The 19897-nt window shown below is 32.8% G+C and overlaps 1 long non-coding RNA gene across 1 annotated transcript; it reads right to left on the bottom strand.

Annotated features, from left to right (window-relative positions):
* Nucleotides 1-2963: 2963 nt before the first annotated feature.
* On the bottom strand, nt 2964-5277 carry LOC127848601 (uncharacterized). Its single transcript, XR_008034594.1, has 3 exons — nt 5246-5277; nt 4777-5000; nt 2964-4191 (listed from the first exon to the last, which is right to left on the bottom strand). It is a non-coding gene; the product is annotated as an uncharacterized LOC127848601 (long non-coding RNA).
* Between the last annotated feature and the right edge of the window lie 14620 nt (nt 5278-19897).

Genomic DNA, 19897 nt, shown 5'->3' on the forward strand with positions numbered 1-19897 from the left:
ATTACAAATCAAATTCTGGAAAATTTAATAGCTTAATGCAACAGGATATAAGTTGTTTATGTTCCTAATCGGTAATGATAAACACGGAATATATCTAGAAAAGAGCAGTTTTAGATGAATAATATGTTCCTTACTTCACTGTAAAATTTGATAAAATCGTTCAGAGATCGCGCGAAATATCTTAAGTCAGAAAATCAGCTTCATGAACGATTGTTTTTAATACACTCAAAATTTGTCCGTTTTAGTAAGAAGATCTTGAATAAACATGGAATATTTACTCACTTTAAGTACTTTAATAAATTAAAATACATACTTTAAAAGAACAACACACATGTTTAAAGTAAGACTGAATCATATATAGTTATCAAGGATTGGAAAGTAAGAATACAATAGCAACAGCAATATACAACGCCAAGAAATGGTAGAAAAACAAACACATGTTAACAATTAACAGCACTTAAATAGACAAATTGTATTAGGAATGTAAGTCATTTACGCTATTTTATTGCGACATTAACTAGTTCGTATTGAAATCGTGTTTTCATCAACAGAGTCACACGTTAATCGTTCAAGACATTGTAATGTTAACTAACGTTTTTGTTTCTAATGTTTAGAATATATATGCGCAAAAACACATTCAGCAAATGTACGAAGTAAAACATTCATGCAGGTATTTAGAAAAGAAGTTTAAAATGTTTTTGAGACCAATAACAATTCATACAAATAATAAGCTTGAGATTGAAAATAGGGGTTTGAACGATATAAAATAGAGCGAAAAATTATTCATATTCTCACAAATATTTGGAAAAAAAACTTCTTTTTATCAGGATAATTCAGGGAAAACAATGTCGCTCGTTTAACAGAATGAGACAAGAAATAGATCAGAAATAAACGAAAGCCCCCGCTCTATATTATTACATCTTCCCGCTATATAAATTACACGACGCGACTTTTTGAGTAATTATGGACCAATGTTAATGGGTATTGCGGCAGTTTATTATACCGAGATTATATTTATAGCAACAACGATGATGTTATTATCACAACTCAATATTTTTGTTATCAGTATCATCAGAAATGTCCGATTTGGTTCATAAATCCATTGTCAGTGGTTCAATACCAGGTGGGGTTAACTTCTTTTTTACCTTTTTTTATTTCTTTAATTTCATTCTTGTTTTATACTGGGTCTCTTTAGCCCTGGTGTTTACATTTATCAATTTAAGGCATTTAGTGACAAACTTCAAAACATGCCGAAATCTGTGAACAAGTTCATACAGTTAATTAATGATAAAGGTCGAGTTTGATACTGTATGGTATTATGTTTGTGATTAAATTTTGTTTTTTATTAATGTCTTTTGGTAAGCTAATGTGATCCCAGTTAAGATTGTAAACATTTTCGAATGTTTATGCATATTTCTTACAATCTATGTACCGGTACTTGGGTTTTGCCCAATTGCTGTATTTTATGAAATGTGACGTAGACAGTACGGATAGTTAAAACGAAAAATCTCTGTTAAAAGTGCGGTGACCCCCTTTTTAATTTGTGTTTTATGATGGCAATACGTAGATGAACATATTTGAGAAGTTTCGCCGATTTCTATCAGACAGAACAATTCAAAATTCCATTTATGTGGTTACAATGGTAAAAATATAACGATTTTTGGGGTGACATAAACATTATAAAAAATGAATTTCTTAAAATTTAACTTGTGTATTCCTTTTTATTGGAGGTGTGTGGTTTAATTAAATGGTATATGATGTATCTTAGCTTATATAATATCTTCTTCATGCTGCGAATTTCAAAGATTATTAATTCTTTTTACGCAATTAGAATTTTTTCAGTTTTATTGAAAAAGTACATGTTATATAATGGTGAATAAAATCAAAACAAGGTCGGTGACCCTATGTTTTTATTTCATTTTTTAAATAGTATTTGTATGTACATCTTAAATATAAATTTTGGACAAAATCTATTAGATGGATTTTTTTTTAGCAAAACTGCCGCAACACCCCTTAAGTAAACATTACTCTACGGAAATAACTCTGCAAATAGAGTAGAAGAGTAAACAACGAACAGTAACTGTAATATTAGGAAAGCAGCATTCAGTGTTCACTTCACATCCAATAAATGAGATCTGCCTCTGTATTTTGTTTCAAAATGATACCTTTTTAAGTTTTCGAGATATTCTCTGTACAAGAGATAAGTATAAAAAGATCATTATTGTTAGAATGAAATAATAATCATTCCTTTGTTCATAGTATGATCGTATAAAACTTATTTAGTTAGAGAGCGGGCTCCGATACTAACGGACTGTTAAAGATACGGAAACAGTGAGGAAACTATATTCCTCCCGTCGGGGCATACACATTGCGAAAACTATGTACACTGCGTAAATAATACAGTGCTACTGCGCTAGGTTATATAAAGTATTAATAATTGTGTATTATCTTTGGTAAAAACATATATTGTGTATATACATTCATTAAAATGCCTCGTGTGGTTTAACAAATAATCACACAACGTTAATTAGCGATCATACTTAGTAACAGGTTACTTTTGAATATACGTCAACATATTCAAACATATCGTTTTAATAATATAATTCACAATAATATGAATAGTATGCAAATAGACATAACATAACAGTTAACAATTCATCTTTTACCTAAGAAGGAAAGATGGCAACACAATTCAGCTTCAAGTATTTCATTACACAACATAAAAGTAAACAAAAGCTATTTTTACATCGGAAATAAACTTATAACGAAATTTAGGAAAGTATTATATTTCCTAACATAACAGTTTTACATTCCAGTTTAACCTCAAAAATGAATATGGCTAAATATAGTTTAAATTGGTAAGAATACTATTGCATTTTGAAATTGTTGTGTTCAAAATACTTTATTATTTTCAACACATTATTAACTTTGATACTTGCGAAAAAGGAACATCACAAATATGATGTGTTGTTCTTCTTAAATATTTGTTAGATCACATTTTGGGTTTTCATAGGGTTGTTAGTGTTTTTGGTATCGGCAAATAGCATGATGTTGTTTATCAAAATCTCCAACTGCATTATCAAATGAATTAACTTTCTTTATTAACTGTTGGGTTTCATCAACTTTTTTTGAAAGAGTGTTGGTTGTTCATTTGTTGAAGAGCATGATATTCACAAGTTTAACCAGTGATCGTCGACTCCCTTCATATTGTAATAAACAAGACCTGAGGATTCGAAAAAGAGGTTCGTTGACTGCTCGTAACAATGTTCTTCAACTCGTTTAAGTAAATCAGTTCACATTATTTTATTTAGCGATGCTTACAAAAAGAAACCTGAGCAATAAACATGGGGTATTGGTAGATGCATACATGCCGAGTAAATAAAGGAATCAGTATTCGTCATTTATACCAAGTATTCTTTTATCGTACACTATTCTCAAAATATTCGGTCTTTGTTTAAAGAACAACAATACACAGCAATATCCCCAAATAAAGAAAATAAAACACCAATAAATCAAAGAACGAACACCGTAAATGATAATTGAGTTATGTTATAAACAACAATAAGTCGTTATTATGTGCATGACAACTATATCCAATAATTTCTGAAATCATGAGGTTTATTTATAGGTCGTTTATTTCGACAAAGCTCGTGAATGGGGGTTAATATTTATATTTGCAACACAAACATGTAAATTGACTTTGAGGAATTTAAAAATTGACTGCATAGGTTAACACCATATGAAAACATTCCTATTCGGAAAAAATGTCCTTATGTGTACTCTATTTTAATACAAAAACGTACTCCTTGATTCCGGATCTTTGTTGTTCTCCCCTTCAGTGTCATTCTCCAAACATTCAAAGTCTGCGTAATTTTTTTTGGCCACTTTCATCATTTTTCTGCTGTTTGGCGCCGGTGTAATGTGTCTCCGCTTCAAAGTTGTCCTCACTTTCAACGTAATCAAACAGTTTTTCGGCGATAGCGTTAGTTGTGATTTCTTTAGTGACATTTATCCGTCTTCGGACGCTTTGTACTTTGTCTCCGATGTAGCGGCATTGGCTAGTTCTTCGGCCACTGTAGAATTTGTCTTAACTGAAGTTTCGCTCTCACATATTCGGCCCAATACATACGATGATGTTGGGATCATGTAGCTGGATTCTCGATAACAAGCGTGCAGATAATCATCTGTTATCTGTGGTGTAATTAAAAAAATAGAGGAATAATGTAACCCTTAAGACATCACTAGAAAAGAGAGCATTTCGATCATACGCCTGTCTACGGCAAGCTACCAATTTCCATTTCAACACACGCAGTAAGACAACAAAACAAAAAAAGCCTAAAGCCTAAAATGATAACAATTTATTGCACTGCTTTGGACTGCCTTGGACCGGCAAATGGAAACCATTTGGGTTAAAATGTTTTCAAGGCATGCCGATCGCACAAGTCACAATTAGCAGTGAACAGTTTATTACTTTTATAATTGTATGTTTGTATGTTTATAAGCGTTGTCTGTCAAACTGTTGTCAATTCATCGGCTGTTGTGATTATTTATGTATATACCTTATTAGGCTTCCAAATAATTGGCATGAAATTGTTATAGTTAACATATACGTTTGGCAATCCAAACAAGATCAGGAATACCATTGCTTGTATCTTAAGTTATTTTTGACAATTAGCAGATCAAAAATTGTATGATAAATTGATACAATTAAATGTAAGAGGAACATTAAATATATATGCGTCAACTAGAAGCATCAATTAAAATCGAACAACAAACCTGGAGAGATGTGCACATTGGTGTCGCATCATGCTCTGTAATGCCCAAAGGGACGACTGCATACGGAACGATACAGTCGTCATGGCCGTCGTCGGGCAATACATCATAATGATCGGTGTTGTCGTCATTATTGTCGTTGGGCAAGACATCATAATTACTGCTGTTGTCGTCATTATTGTCGTCGGGCATGACATCATAATTACCACTGTTGCTGTCTATCAATTCTGCAAATAAAATATATCACAGTTGTCAATTAATGATTGTTAAGGGTTAATTATATCATAGGAGTTAACAAATGTGTGTTTCAATAACACTATGTATACAATTATGTGAACGGTTAATAAAGCGAACCAATTGCGTAAACGTCCATTTGCACAAAATAAGTTGAAGTATATATAATGTTATAAATGCCGTATGGCTTACTGTGTACTTAATATGGCTTGGTATTCAAATGATATCAAGAACTCACCTAGTGGAATATCCGATGGGTTTAGTTCATTCCTAAACATTAAATAACGCCGTTATGAATATATATTGCAACTTCAAAATATTATCGATAACGGAAATCTCAATACAAATTTTACCACTTTCTATTCAAACTTCAGTTATATTATATGTTTAAATCTCCTAATTGGTGAGTAATGTGTTTGAAACGTATGTACTTACAGCTGAACGGCTTTTTGGGCACTCTTCTCTGTATTTGATATAAAAAATATCTTTACTAAGTTAGATCATTTTTTTCTATATTAAGTCTGAGTGTCATTTTTAACAAAAAATTCTGCTATCTAAATATTATAGAATCGCGGTTCAAATTGGAAACAATAAAATGGCGTAATAGGCTCATATAATGTTAATTTATTATCGCAATGGTTATAATTTACAAGAGCAGCATAAGAATTTTTAATGCATGATGCAGTTAAATAAAAACAAGTCCAATCCCTTATTGTTGACAAAATATCAGAACATAGGATACAGCACATTTATTTATATGCTTACTTTTCTTCCTTCGGATACACAAACAAGCAGTGGTGGTGAAGCCAACTATTAGCAGAAATAGTCCCAACGTCGTTGCAATCCATATAATTGTCGATGATTGCTCTTCACCTTCATCGGCTATAGAATTGATGATAAAACGTAATTGATGTGTTAATAATCAACAACTTTCTAAACTATGTGAGTTCATATCATAAAATCGAATTAAATAAAGATAAAAATAGTAGTATCAGCAATAGTAAAAGCAGTAGTACTTATAGCAATAGTAGTTGTAAACAGGTTGCCGTGGCGTATTTGATATGTTGTCCGCCTAGCGACCGAGAGATAAAGGGTTCGATCCCTACTGTGTGAGCGTTCTTTAAATCTCTCTCAAAGACACCAAATACTGGTTTGAGTCCCAGGAAACGGAATCGCGAGTGTTACCCATATTAAACATATATGTTTAAACTATCGAACAATAGTAGACGTTTTTGTTGCTCTTTTTCTTGATGCTGTTTTGTTGTTATTATAGTAGAACGTATTGTCGCTGTTGTTTCTGCTGTTGCTGTCACATATCAATAGCGATTTATCTCAACAATTGTAACAACGTAAATACAGCATAAATATATGTTTTAATGTAGAGAAAAGGGTTTCAGGAATTTATTTTAAAAAAGAAAATCGTGCAACAAAAAGTAAAGATCTCAACGTTCAACATTTTTATTTAGTAATCGAGTAATAAAGCCCATCCTTTTCGTGAGGATGATTCGAGGACATGATGCACAACTTTGACCTGTTTTTAATCAGGACAAAATATTTACCCGACATTCGGGAGTAATGATAATGTGTAAATAGAATTTGTTAACATTGCATTAACACAATTCGAAAATGCGTTTCGGATTTCAAAACGGAATAACACATTTTTGGAAATACTTTTATGGACTAACAACGTGTTTGAAAAAGTTTAAACATATGCATATAACACATGATGCAACAACAAAATGTTAGGTAAATACAAGATGGCAAAACTATGCTTATGCATATATAATTTTTGATGATGTATACCTTATTCTACTGGAAATATATGATTAACTTGACATGAATCTTCTTTATCATGCTGTTTTGTTGTATTGAAGATGTACATTTTGCAAGTCATAATTAAACCCATGTTCTGTTCTGTTTTTCAATTACGCACTTCCGCAATAAACAACAGTGGCTGTTTATTTTTATAACATTGCTGAAATAGTCGTTACAATTTAAAAAAAAGATCATACATTTAATTGCTCATTGATCACGTGTACCGATGATATTCGATCACTATCGACCATTATTAGGGGACAAACACCATCATTAACCCCTATAAATTCGTAAACCGTGCTCGCGTCTTATCTAAGCTCCTTATTCAAACACAGCTGATATCGCGTGGGTGTTTGGATTTGTCGTTGGCAAAATGCAGACATAATTCGGATCAGAGCTAGCAAGGGCTTCTAAAATGTTCAAGCGTCGCGGCAACATGACTGGAAAATCAAGTGCCGCGGCGAAATGGATATAAATCTCGCAAAGAGCGATGCAATGGATATGTGCTTATACAGTTAAAGAAATAAATATAAGCAAAATAATGGTAAAAAAAGAAAGTGCTCTGGTTTAAAAGATCTGAAGAAGGGCATATTTTGATTTATAACATTTAGAAAGTTCTTTCAAATCGACACACACAAGGGAGCATTCTTCAAATGATTCCTACCTTGTGTGGAGAATGTGTAATTTAGTCTGAACCCCTTACGAGTAGTGTGGTTGTTTGTGAATAATACAATGCGGACAGAGTTCGACTGCGACTGGAATCCAATAGGTTGAGCTGTCCCGCAGAACTTGCCGATTGACGGCAAGGAGGCGTTAGGTCCGTTGAAAAGCTCCAAGTAGTCACATTCGCAGTAGTCGCAGCTCTCAAGTCGAAAGTCGGTAAAGTTTACCTGAAAACACAAAAGACACGTAATTTAGCGGAAAAGTATTGTGATAAAACTTTGTACCTATAAAACATATTGTAGCTTGAATAACATATTTTACTTAATACCTGAACATGTAACACTGTACAGTGAATCATATTTGATCTTTCTTTAATGTCAAACGTAATGACAATATTATCCTATTTCTTTTTAGAGATCCATACACAGATTAATTAAAAAGTATACATGTTGCTGGTTGATTGAACACTGATTAAATGTTGGGTATTCACATTGATCCGTCTGCCCTCCGGTGCGTTGATTAACCAGGTACAATCAGTGTAGTCTTCGTAATCCTGTGGATAGTTGGGGCTCGTAATGACGCCAAATGGATCTGTCCGGACCCCGCCACACTCTGTAACTGTAAGTTATATAACATGCTGAAATAACATTTAATAAGCATTTTGAAGACTCAAAGAAAAATGCATTTACAAATGATCTCTATTAGCTTTTAATTCTTGAAATTCATTTTAATTCATTATGCAAACATAATTTTCAACATATGGATTATTCTGGTTTGTCGAATTTATATTTCAACAGCCCTTGTTTATCGGCCGTTATACAACGAGCAAGAAAATGTGACTATTATTTATTGAAAATGTTAATGCTAATCCCGTCATAAAAAGTGCAATTACTGAATTTATGGTACTATATGAAATGTTTTGAACATAAGCATGTAATTGTCTGCGTATGTATGTAATATAAAAACAATGCAATTATCTCCTATATCAAAACAAATCTACAAGTATACCCTACCCTTGTCACAGTTATTTCCCTTCCAGGGAGGTACACACGTGCATGAGTACGAATTCTGAAGGTTGCTGCACGTAGCGCCATTTTTACACGGGTCGGGCGCGCATTCGTTGTTATCTGAAATAACGTTTACATACATAATGTTTATTGGAAAATAACACATATAATGCATTTAACATTTTGGACAAAGGGCTATAATATTGAGTTTAGCAGTAATTGTCAACATGCACTGTTCCTTTGAACATGTGCAATAGAGTGACGACTTTGAGCGCAAAACGTAGCATAAATGGTGACTGTACAATATTTACCAACACGCCAAGACAATTATTTAACAAATCCATTATGTGTGAAATGAGTATACAATTCGTTAAAACGTTCGAACAAAACGTATTGACACAGATAAAACGATGTGTAAACCACCGCCATAGTAGCGTATAATTGCACCAGCAACAACACATAGCTAATCCGTTAGAATATGGCATAAATCCGTTATTGAGATGAATAGTAAATGTTAAATCGATTTACGGTTGGAAAAATATCCCAGATCAAGAATCAGAATCCCGGTCTGGTTTAATTAAGGGTCCTGAGATTTGGAAGATGGCGTTCAAGATGGACGTCGTTTCAACATGTGTGCCCTATATTGTTAAATAATTATGACTTTACTAATTATTTAGCATCTTTTAACCTAAATAGAATGATGTTATGATGCTTTATGGCTTGGGAGTTAATTGATCAAAATAATATCCAAGATTATACCAACAATGGCTGCAAATATGGTCGCTTATACAAATGATTGCAGTTAAACATTCATCACAATTAATTGGATCTGAATTTCAGGCAATCAAAACTGGAATTATTGTCTTTATATGGAATTGTGTAAGGCACATTAACTTGTATCCATAATACAACTTAAATGTATTATGACCTTTACATGAAGTTATCAAAGACAACACACTTAAGAAGACATATTTAACATACACATGTTTCGCATACTAGATTTAACACTTGGTGCGAACATCATGTACGTATATTCGTTTAGCTCAAATAATTTACATGTTGCGAATATAGTAAATAACAGTTTACAACACCATTATTGTTTCTGCCAACGATTTGAAAAAAATAATATTGTTGAGTGTTTATTCAGCTCTATCAATAAATGTAGAGCCAGTGGTTAGACAAACAACATCACAAAGTGTTTTAAATTCCAATACCATTTTATTACCCAACAGTCGTGAAATTGTATAACTAAAATTGTGGATACTTATGTCAAATTTAAAATGCAACTGTGAGCCTCCTGTACAGGAAACAGGATGGCTCTTCCAAGCGGCGAGGCGAGCGCGCATGCACGTGGGCGTGGGTTGCGGGCAGTTTCAGGATGTAATATAACGTTCATGTAGTGTGCACGTTCTGATTAGTCGTGTGAGGTCAATGGGAACCATGCCGGCTAATAGTGGGATGGAAGAGCTTGTTGAGTGAACAGTCTTTTAATTTTGACAAGATTTATTGGGTTGCAAATGCATGTCCACTAAACTGGTACTACTTATTTCACTCAGACCTCCTTATACCCTCATGCAAATATGCAAGGTATTTACTGAAAATACTTTTCATACATTTTACGATTTAATAATGCATCTTAACAAACTAGCTTCTGCTAGTCGTACGTCTAAATGGTGTGTTGATTGCTTGATTAAAACCGTATTCCTTATCATAATAAATCTTCGAGCAGAATGAGAAGGTTGTTTACTGCTCCACTTGGTTTTAGTTAAGCTCATATGACCATAATGCATTTTTACTATACAAACTCAAACAACGCGCGATTCGGTATTAATTATATAAGGTCAATGAAGAAAATACGTGAACGCGCACAAGACAAAATTTTAAAGCAAGAGGTATGAAATGCCATATGGAGCGACATGTTGAAAGACACAACTGTTATGAGATATCGCCATGGTAAGAAGAGGATTAGAACTTCAACACTTGAACCTGAACATCTCATGGTTTGAAGTTTAAGCTTGCATTCTTGAAGCAGGATGAAATAAGATCTTAACGACATTAGATGTACCAGTTTAGTGAACATCAATTTGCAACACAAAGAACAACAACGGCACCGCATAACGGGTGCCACGCTCGGCTACGGGTGCAGTTTTAAATATATAAAAGCTTGTCAGAATATTTTTTTTAAAGTCACAGTGACCTTGACCTTTGACCTAGTGACCCAAAAATGGGTGTGGCGTGTAGAACTCATCAAAGTGCATCTACATATGAAGTTTCAAAGTTGTAGGTGGAAGCAATTTGATTTTAGAGCCAATGTTAACAACCTTAACAAAATGTTAAGGTTTTAGCACGACGCGGACGGCGGACGTCGGACGGCGGACTGCGGGCGACACGACGAGCTGGCTATGACAATACCTCGGGTTTTCTCCGAAAACGCCGAGCTTAAAACGGGGAGAATTAGGGAAGATGCTCAGGCTAAAGTTTTCGGAGAATGTTGACATAATGTACAGGTTAGATTGATCCAAAGCAAGCATCTACCCAGTCTTGTGAAAATTCCGACTCGAAAAATAGCATCAAAGTCTGCCTTTGTTGATCAAGCAAAAGAAATTGGTGAAACAAAAACGACATAATTAAAAAACTCATGAACGGAAAATGTTTAGGTCACTATCTTATAATTAATCCCACGTTGTGTCTAGACATAACATTAGGGTTTCAGACACCAAAGTGTATTCCACTAATCTAATTGATAAACGATTCTTTGGCTTACAAGCTAATTGTATGGAAGTTGGCATTCACCATATACTGAGCCATATATGGCACCAGTTACTACTGCTATGTTTATTAAAACAGAGGCACTTAGAGGAGGAAAATTCCAATAAGGTGCTAAGTAAACAATTTCACATGTTAAGTAATTGATTGATGTGTTGTCCTGCGTGTCAGTCACTGACCAATAGACGGAAACATACCTGACAACTTTACGTCTTAAATTAGACAACAACTGAAGAAATGTTTTTCCTAATTAGTGCGTGACTGATATATGGTGTTCAGCACCAAACGCACGGCAAGGAAAGTAAGACACTCTAATATATAAAGGGTGAATTAACTAAAAGGTGATATGTCAGTACCATCACAGAATGTAATACTAGGTGTCACTGAGAACACACAACATCTGATCTCTCTGATTTGAAAAGATGTATGGACGAATAAAGAATTGCACACCTTGTGCACTCAAACACACACGGTATGCGTTACAGGAGACCATGATATTGAAATATATAAAATGGTCTTAATCCATCGAAATGATTTTAACACAACTCATCAAGAAGCTGACATCATCATGATTAGGTAAATGGTTCATGCTGTAGAAACAAAATACACTGGCATTAATGTGGTAGATGATGATACAGGCATGTTTGTTTTGTTTGAGATATTGCAGGTAGGACTTGTGAATTAATCGGTCAGGTTTGTCTAAGCATGGTAAGGAAAGCCTGTAGTTTTTTTTAAACTAGCAGAACAATTTTCAGACTCATCTTACAATGATATTAACAATTTAATAACAATACAACATGTTAAAATCACAAGTCTTTGATAATAATACACAAACTACTTACTGACTGCAAACTGTATTAGCAGTCTTATAAATGGTCTTTGATGTGAGAGCCTAGTTAAATGCGGCTAATTTCAAGGGAGCTGTACACCTGTTACACAATAATCACATTGTTATTAAAGAAAACATTAATCAACACTTGTGTACTGCAACAATCCAAGGTATACATGAGTTTTAAAGAGAGATAGATAAGTTAATGAAATTGCAAGTAAGATTCATCTGTATCATCATCATCATAATCATCAGAATGATTGTGCCCCAACATCCTCATTACAACTAGAGTGTTAAAAAGGTTCAAATATAGTCACAAAAGGGAAACTTCCCAGTCCCCTGGCAACCATATTTTTCACCGAACCATAACCATTTAAGAACTTAGCCTAGTAATTATAAGAACAAATATTCTGGCCATGTTTTATGAAGATTTGACCATAATTGTAACTCCTAAAGAGGTCACACAATTTACAATAGCCATATTATGAAAACGTCCCCGCCCCCTGTCAAACATATTTCTATTTTCAAAATCAACTGAGCTATCATTAGAACAAGTTGACAAGTTCCATGATGATTGGACCGTAAATGTGACTTCTAGAAAGTTAACAAGGTTTTACTATAGACATATAATGAATACTGCCCCGCGAAATGGTTGCCATGTTTTTCAATAAACAAGAACCGTTTCTGAATTCATCTGAGACATTATTAAATGTTCTGACCAAGTTTCATGAAGATTGGACAATAAATGCGACTTCTACATTGTATACAAGCTTTATCTTTAATTTGACCTAGTAACCTAGTTTTTGACCTTATATGATCCAGTTTAAAATCGACCAAGATATCATTGGATAAATATTTGGACCATGTTTAATGAAGATCTGAAAACTAGTGTGGCCTCTAGATTGTTAACAATATAAAGAAGTGAAACTCCAGCTGCTGGAAGGCAAAATGTTGAAGACGCACGACAGACAAAAGTTGATCCCAAAAGCTAACCATGAGCACAGTGTGCTTAGGTGAGCTTGAAATGTAACAAATAAAAATATGATGTACATTTCTCTGAAGTTTTTACTGCCATTGAAACCTTTTTGATAATTCATGTATAAACTGAATGCAATCTATCAATAAAGCCTGAAAACATAATGAAAACACTATTTTATGTAACCGGTACGACTTTGTTTGTAGCAGTACTATTAATCTTCAGATATAAATTTTGTTTTCGCAAATCAAAAACGGTCTAGCATATTATTACACCAAACTGTTTTCTTAAATAAAACATTTTTTATACATTTCTGACCTAAAATGCAAACAACACATTTCTAGAGCAAAGTTAGTACATTGATATCAATTCTGTAAAAATATTAAGTGTACACGTTTAGCATCTACCACCAAGGTACATTTGATGGTATTCTACACATGTATGTGTTGTGATTAATTACGGGTCAAGAGTAAGGTTCTGCTACATGAAGCCTTAAACATTGTTTAAGTTTCGATGCTCTGCTTTGACTTCCCAAAGTAGTGACCCCAGCTTTTGATTATTTTTACTCTTAGAATTGTTTTGTAAATAACCTGTATTTTGTAAGCAACTGGTGACTTGCCATTTATAAACGAACAGTATCCAGATTAAGTTTGCAAATCCAGATTATTTGCAAACTTATTTTTTTTATTTATTGAACAATTGTTATGAAATTTTGCATATTTGTAGGGGGCATTGAGTACATACATATAATTGAAAAAAAAGAGTAAAAATGTTTTTGGAAAGTAGAGTTATTTGATGATAAAGTTGCCATCCCCCGTTGGATCCCAACGGGGTTTTGGCTCCCCCGTTAAGAATTGCAATTTTCCAACGGAAGATTTTTCCAGACGGGAGAATTTTACCTATATTTTACAAAAAATGTAATTTAAATATTATGCTTTGTTTTCTGTTTCAATGTTTACAAATACACATGTTTAAGTTATAATTGTAAGAAATATGTACTTTAATAAGAAAATAAAGTGTTTGTAGATTTTCTTCTCCCGTGGAGTTTTGACGGGGGATCCCGTGAAACTCCCATATCCATAAAACTCCAACGGAGTTTTCACGGGGGACCCCGGCAAACACCCATTTAAATTAAACCCCAATGGGAGTTTGACGGGGGATCCCCGTCTTACTCCAATTTATAAAGAACTCCAATGGGTGTTTGACCAGAGAAGGGAGGGGGGGATCAGACTTCAATAAACAGTTTATACCCATTGCAATATATTCTATTGTATAAAGAGTAAAAGACACCAAACTTTATTAAATAATTGATGTTTTCTTTTTAAGGTGTCAAAATCAATTTATAATTTTTGAATTTTCTTAACTCGGTACGTTACGTTGAATAAAATGTCCTTTTGAAAGAGATTAGACCCACATATTGCTATTTCTGGAAAGATGAATTTAAAACGTTCCATAATTTTGAAAGACTGTATAAATAATAAAGTGACTAATCTCGAAAATATATTACATTTACCTTTTGATAATCCAAACGTTGCTTTTATCCATTTTTGTGATGATAAATACAATCCAGAAAGACAATAACATTGGAAACATACTTATTGTCATTCGGAATTGTATTATTGTGTTGTTTATTCCCGTTTAACAGTTTTTGAAGTTTTTTGCTCGAAATTTTGGGTCCGTCTATAATGCGTATATGACTCATTTTCGCGAATATGAACGAAACGAGCGAATATGATCGAATATTTGCAATATTGATGCTTTTTCTGCAATGTTTTTATCAACAAATTACAGTTTAATGTAAAATATAATTAAGACTGTTAACATAAATAGATCAATTCTTTAGCCATTATCATGTTTCGAACTCTAAAGTCATGTTCGCGAATATGAACATTGTTTTAGGCTACACACAACCAACAATAACCACGACGACTCCACAAAACAAGGTTTACAGTCAACTCGTACCTTAGTCAACTCGCACGGTAGTCAACTCGCACGTTGTTTGGTCAACTCGCACGGAAGTCAACTCGTACCTAAAAGTCAACTCGCACGCTAGTGAAACTATTGATGTGTTGATGGGTTCTGAATGAGTTATTTATGCATAAACACAAATGAGAAATACTTTCAGAGTTTAGTTCAATACTTTTTATTGCAATATTTTCACAAAATAACACATTTTTTTAACAAATTGTGTTTACACCAGGTTACATTATCGGCACATTATAACAGACAGTAAAAGTACTTTTTAAAATATATTTTTTAAACTATTATTTTTATTAAAATATTTGAAACACACATTGTCAAAGCTTTATCATGTACACAAGTAGACATTCATCTATATACTTTTATTTTAATATTTATTTCAATCTTTACATACAGTATCAAAGCTGTACAATATGTACACAAGTAGACATACATATATATACTTTTATTTTAATATTTATTTCAATATTTACACACATTATCAAAGATTTACAATATGTACACTAATATTGTAATTTAATGAATAGGACATAAAGACTGATAGAACTATGAATTATTAAGAATTTAATATTTGTCATAAAACTATTAATGAAGATCCCGTTACCTATGGAAAACTTATTGCGCACACAATTATAAGTAAAAAACGTATAACAATAATGTTAACGTGAGTACAAATACGTATAGCTTAGTATCATATAAACCGAGTATATATGATTATCATACCTACATGTATTGAAACATTTTTGTACGCAAAGATTATTAATTTTACAATAATAATCAGTCATAATACAATTTTACAGAATCAAATGTGTATTTAATTAATAATTTAATAAAATTGCCCGGCATTATTAAAATTTGAACATGAGTTACAGTTCTACATTAATTAATTAAATATTAAATTGTAAAGCATGACAAATTAAAATATTTATTTAAGTATCCCATACTACAGCCTTATTTCTAGGCAACCCCTATCAGTAATAGCCTTATCTACCCCTCGATTATCAGTACCCTCATCAGCTCTGAATGACTGACAGATTAGCTGTTTATTGTAATTTTAGGGGTGGGAAATAGGATATGGTGTTTTCAGGTATTGTTACTTTCTTGACTGATTAGGTGACATATGGTTTATTATTACAATTCCAAATTAACAATTAAAGTGATATTATGGGCATGTTTCACTGTTGAATTGAGCTGAACATAATTAACAGGTCAAAAGAGTTAGTTTAAATGTGGTTACTGACGAATTATCTGCAACTCATCTTGCTGCCAGTTGTTTATAAAAAGTATATATTATAATCGATATTTTACATGACTCACCAAGTCCTCTAATCCGAAATGATCCGTAAAACAAAATAGTGTATTTGTGTCGTATGAACGAATCTGCACTAAAACTAGATTTAGATTCACTTCGTAAATCGAATCTTGTATGTCGTCAGTTGTCAAAACGAAACTACGGTTGATATTCAAATGCATTATTTTTCTCTTTCCGGGATATTGTTGTAGTATGTTGATGCTGCATTAACAAATATAAGTGTATATGAAGTGAAAACACCAAAAGTAAACAACGGTTGCGATAGACACTACATAGACATATACGCTCTTTAGTCGTACCGAGCACATAGTTCTTCTTGAATGCTCTGAGCTTTTATAAAGTACATACGTACAGCTCAGAGTTCTTCCTTGTAACCTATTTTTTCGTGTAAAAAAATATGTCTCGCGTATGTCTATAAAATCGAGTTTAATAAACCTAATACATCGTTACAAACTTGATACCTGTTATTACCGATATCAATTTGCGAGTGAATTGTGGAGAAATACTCAAAATAAAAACTTAATACAAAACCCGTAATCAAACCGAAAGCCGAAGTTTTGAATTTACGATTCGATCTATCTTACGGATGTTCCGGAGATAGTCCGTTGATTACGATTGGTAGATTAGACACAAGATTCATCTCGCCAATGATTCCGGAGATGGTCTATAGCGTATTTTCAATTTGGAATTAATCGGAATACCCGGCTTTGTCCATTGCAAAACCATATACATTTAAAAGAACCGTTGACGAGTCTGAAACTTTGGATTAAAATCAATATTATGCGAATATTACATATCATGTAAGTTGTTTTTATTTGCGCATTATGGATATATTTACGATCTATTTGTGTTTATTAATGCCAAAACATAGTTTATATGACTAATATTTTGGATTAAACTGCCGCCCGGATTCTTGGCGGGGGACTTGACATGGAAAATGCCGTAAGCAGTTGCAACTCCCAGCAACCCGGAGGGTCAATAGCTGGGAGTTGGATTATTGCAACTAACCGAGCACATATCAGTGAAAGGGGGAAAAATTACATATCTTTAGGGTATGGGTAACCTATGGTCTTTAAAAATCGATTAGCAATTTATAAAAGGTATTTCATGTGTTAGGTTTAAGAAAGAATGTCTCAAAATATTGTAAAAAAAAAACATTGAAACTAGCGACAGCTCCCTTGCAAGGATATTTTGGATCTCCAAAAAGGAGGTTTTTGCGAAGGTCAATATTTCACGCTGCAGAAACAGAACAGAACTTTAAAGGTAAATTGTGAAAAATCTAAAGACTTGTAGGTAAATAAGCACAGCACATGGTTGAAATTAATGAGTAATGTAGCCAAAACTAGAATTGCATTCTGTTTGAATGTACTTTGCATGCCATGAAATGGGTAAAATTTCTCAATTTTTCATTAAAAAGTAGGTGGGTGGGGGAAAGGGTGTCAGACAATTCACCCCAAAGACAATTCATCCCCTGGACAATTCACTCCAGAATTTGATTTGCTTGGACAATACACCCCCAAGACAATTCACTGCCATATTTTTTATATGATATTGTATTGTCATTTGCTTTTGTCATATTTAAAAATAAGTTGTGAACAGATGTTTGGGGTTATAATTTTGACTTTGTAGCACAATTTTGATGTGAAGATAATAAATGTAGTATGTAAATGAAAGATGAAATAGTGTTTTTGTCAAATGCAATCCAACCAATGTTTTTTTCTATAAACTGTGTTACAACATATAAAATTGAAACAAATTAAGTATTTTGTATTTATAATATTTGTGCATTGGATTTAAATTTTAATAATATTATTAGGTTTACTGCTATTTTATTATTTGAGAACTTTGTCAAATATTGAAGTTGATTAATTAGTTTCATTTAATTCTTAGAATTTTACATTATGACAATTACTTATTTATTCATGTTAGATGGGATAATTTATTTAATAAAATATTATGGTTTAATTGATAAGAAAACCTTAATTAAAGAAAGGAAATTTAATCTGGTTGGAAGCGTGCTATTAATGGGTATTACAATCAAGCAACAACAACAACATAACCTTTATTAAGCTCAAATCACAAATATAGTGACACATGAGTATACAGTGACAATGCATCTTTTACAAAGAGTTATTAACAATTGTGACATGGTGTTAAACTTTACATAGAAAATAGAAAAGAGAAAGAGAAGTGGAGATGAAAAAAGATATGAGACATACATTTTGAATTGAGTGGGGGAATGATGATGTTGACCTGAGAAATAAACATTTTTTATTCCTTTGGCCTGAATAACCTGTTTGTTTACATGGATTACTGATGCAGACTATAGTTATGGTTTTTCCATTCGGTTCTATTTAAAACCCGGTGAATTTGATTGGTTAATTTATTTTTGTCTGCAGCGCTTCGCTGATCTGTGTGTAAACCCTGGAATTAGGTCAGAAATGTGCGTATTGTTTGTGTTTTCACTGTTTCCTCTGTAGAATAATCGTGGAGAGTGTTTCATTTATAAATCGCATATTAACTAAACTTTCAAAAGTGACGTATAGATTTACATTTTGTAGACCGAAATTGTCTGTTAATGTAATTCTACTTGGGATTAACTGGTGTGTTTAAATTAAGTAATGATCAAATGTGAAGTGACTCATTCACGTGACATTGACCGATGTTGTGTCAGTAGCAAGAGGCAATGATTTTTTTAATGGGAATATTTGAATGATATTTGGCATTGATGTTATACTACTTAAAACAAACATAATGATGTCTTTTTTTTTATTTGGATGAAAAATAGATTTTTTATGATTTTTTTAAAACACGTAAAAAAATAGGTGAATTTTTCTGCAGTTTTTTCTGCCAAAAATCTGGTTCATTGCCAGCAAACAACTGACATTTGCATTTAATCAGCTGTTTTGGCCATTTTTAAGCTATTTTTATCTATGTGAATGCCTTTTTAGATATAAAACACATTAGAACATATTAATAACACATATTTTTTATTGGTTTTGCACTTTTTACTGCACAGTTTATGGCAAAATAAAAGGGGGCATACAAATATATATTTATGTGCGTGAATAGCCTTTGTCTTTACTGCTATCAACAACAACTCTGCAGCTTTTTTAAGGTTTTATTTTCAATGATAACTAATGGTGAACTAACACATAATTTGTTGACACAATTTATATTTGTTGTGCATACACAATATATAAATACTTGTGAAATGTCCGATTACCCGACATTACATAATGATGAATTAAAATGACACATGCCTCCCAATCACGATGACGAGTTGTTCAAATAAAAAAAAAAACATTGTTGATGTTGGTTTTTTTGTCAGTCAAAGGTAGCATATAGGCAAAAACTAATCCCAAAGATTGAAATTTTTCATAAGTGATGATTGATGAATCATTTTACTTCAACTGCACTCTCACATGTCAGACCGACAGTGTCACGAGCAGACATAGTGGTCACAACAAAACAATGAAATTCTTATGGGGGCTTTCAATAGTTTTGACAAGTTTTATATGTTGTTCACTCAATTAAAATAA

The sequence above is a fragment of the Dreissena polymorpha genome, chromosome 10 (assembly GCF_020536995.1).
Source record: "Dreissena polymorpha isolate Duluth1 chromosome 10, UMN_Dpol_1.0, whole genome shotgun sequence".
Classification (NCBI taxonomy): Eukaryota; Metazoa; Mollusca; class Bivalvia; order Myida; family Dreissenidae; genus Dreissena; species Dreissena polymorpha.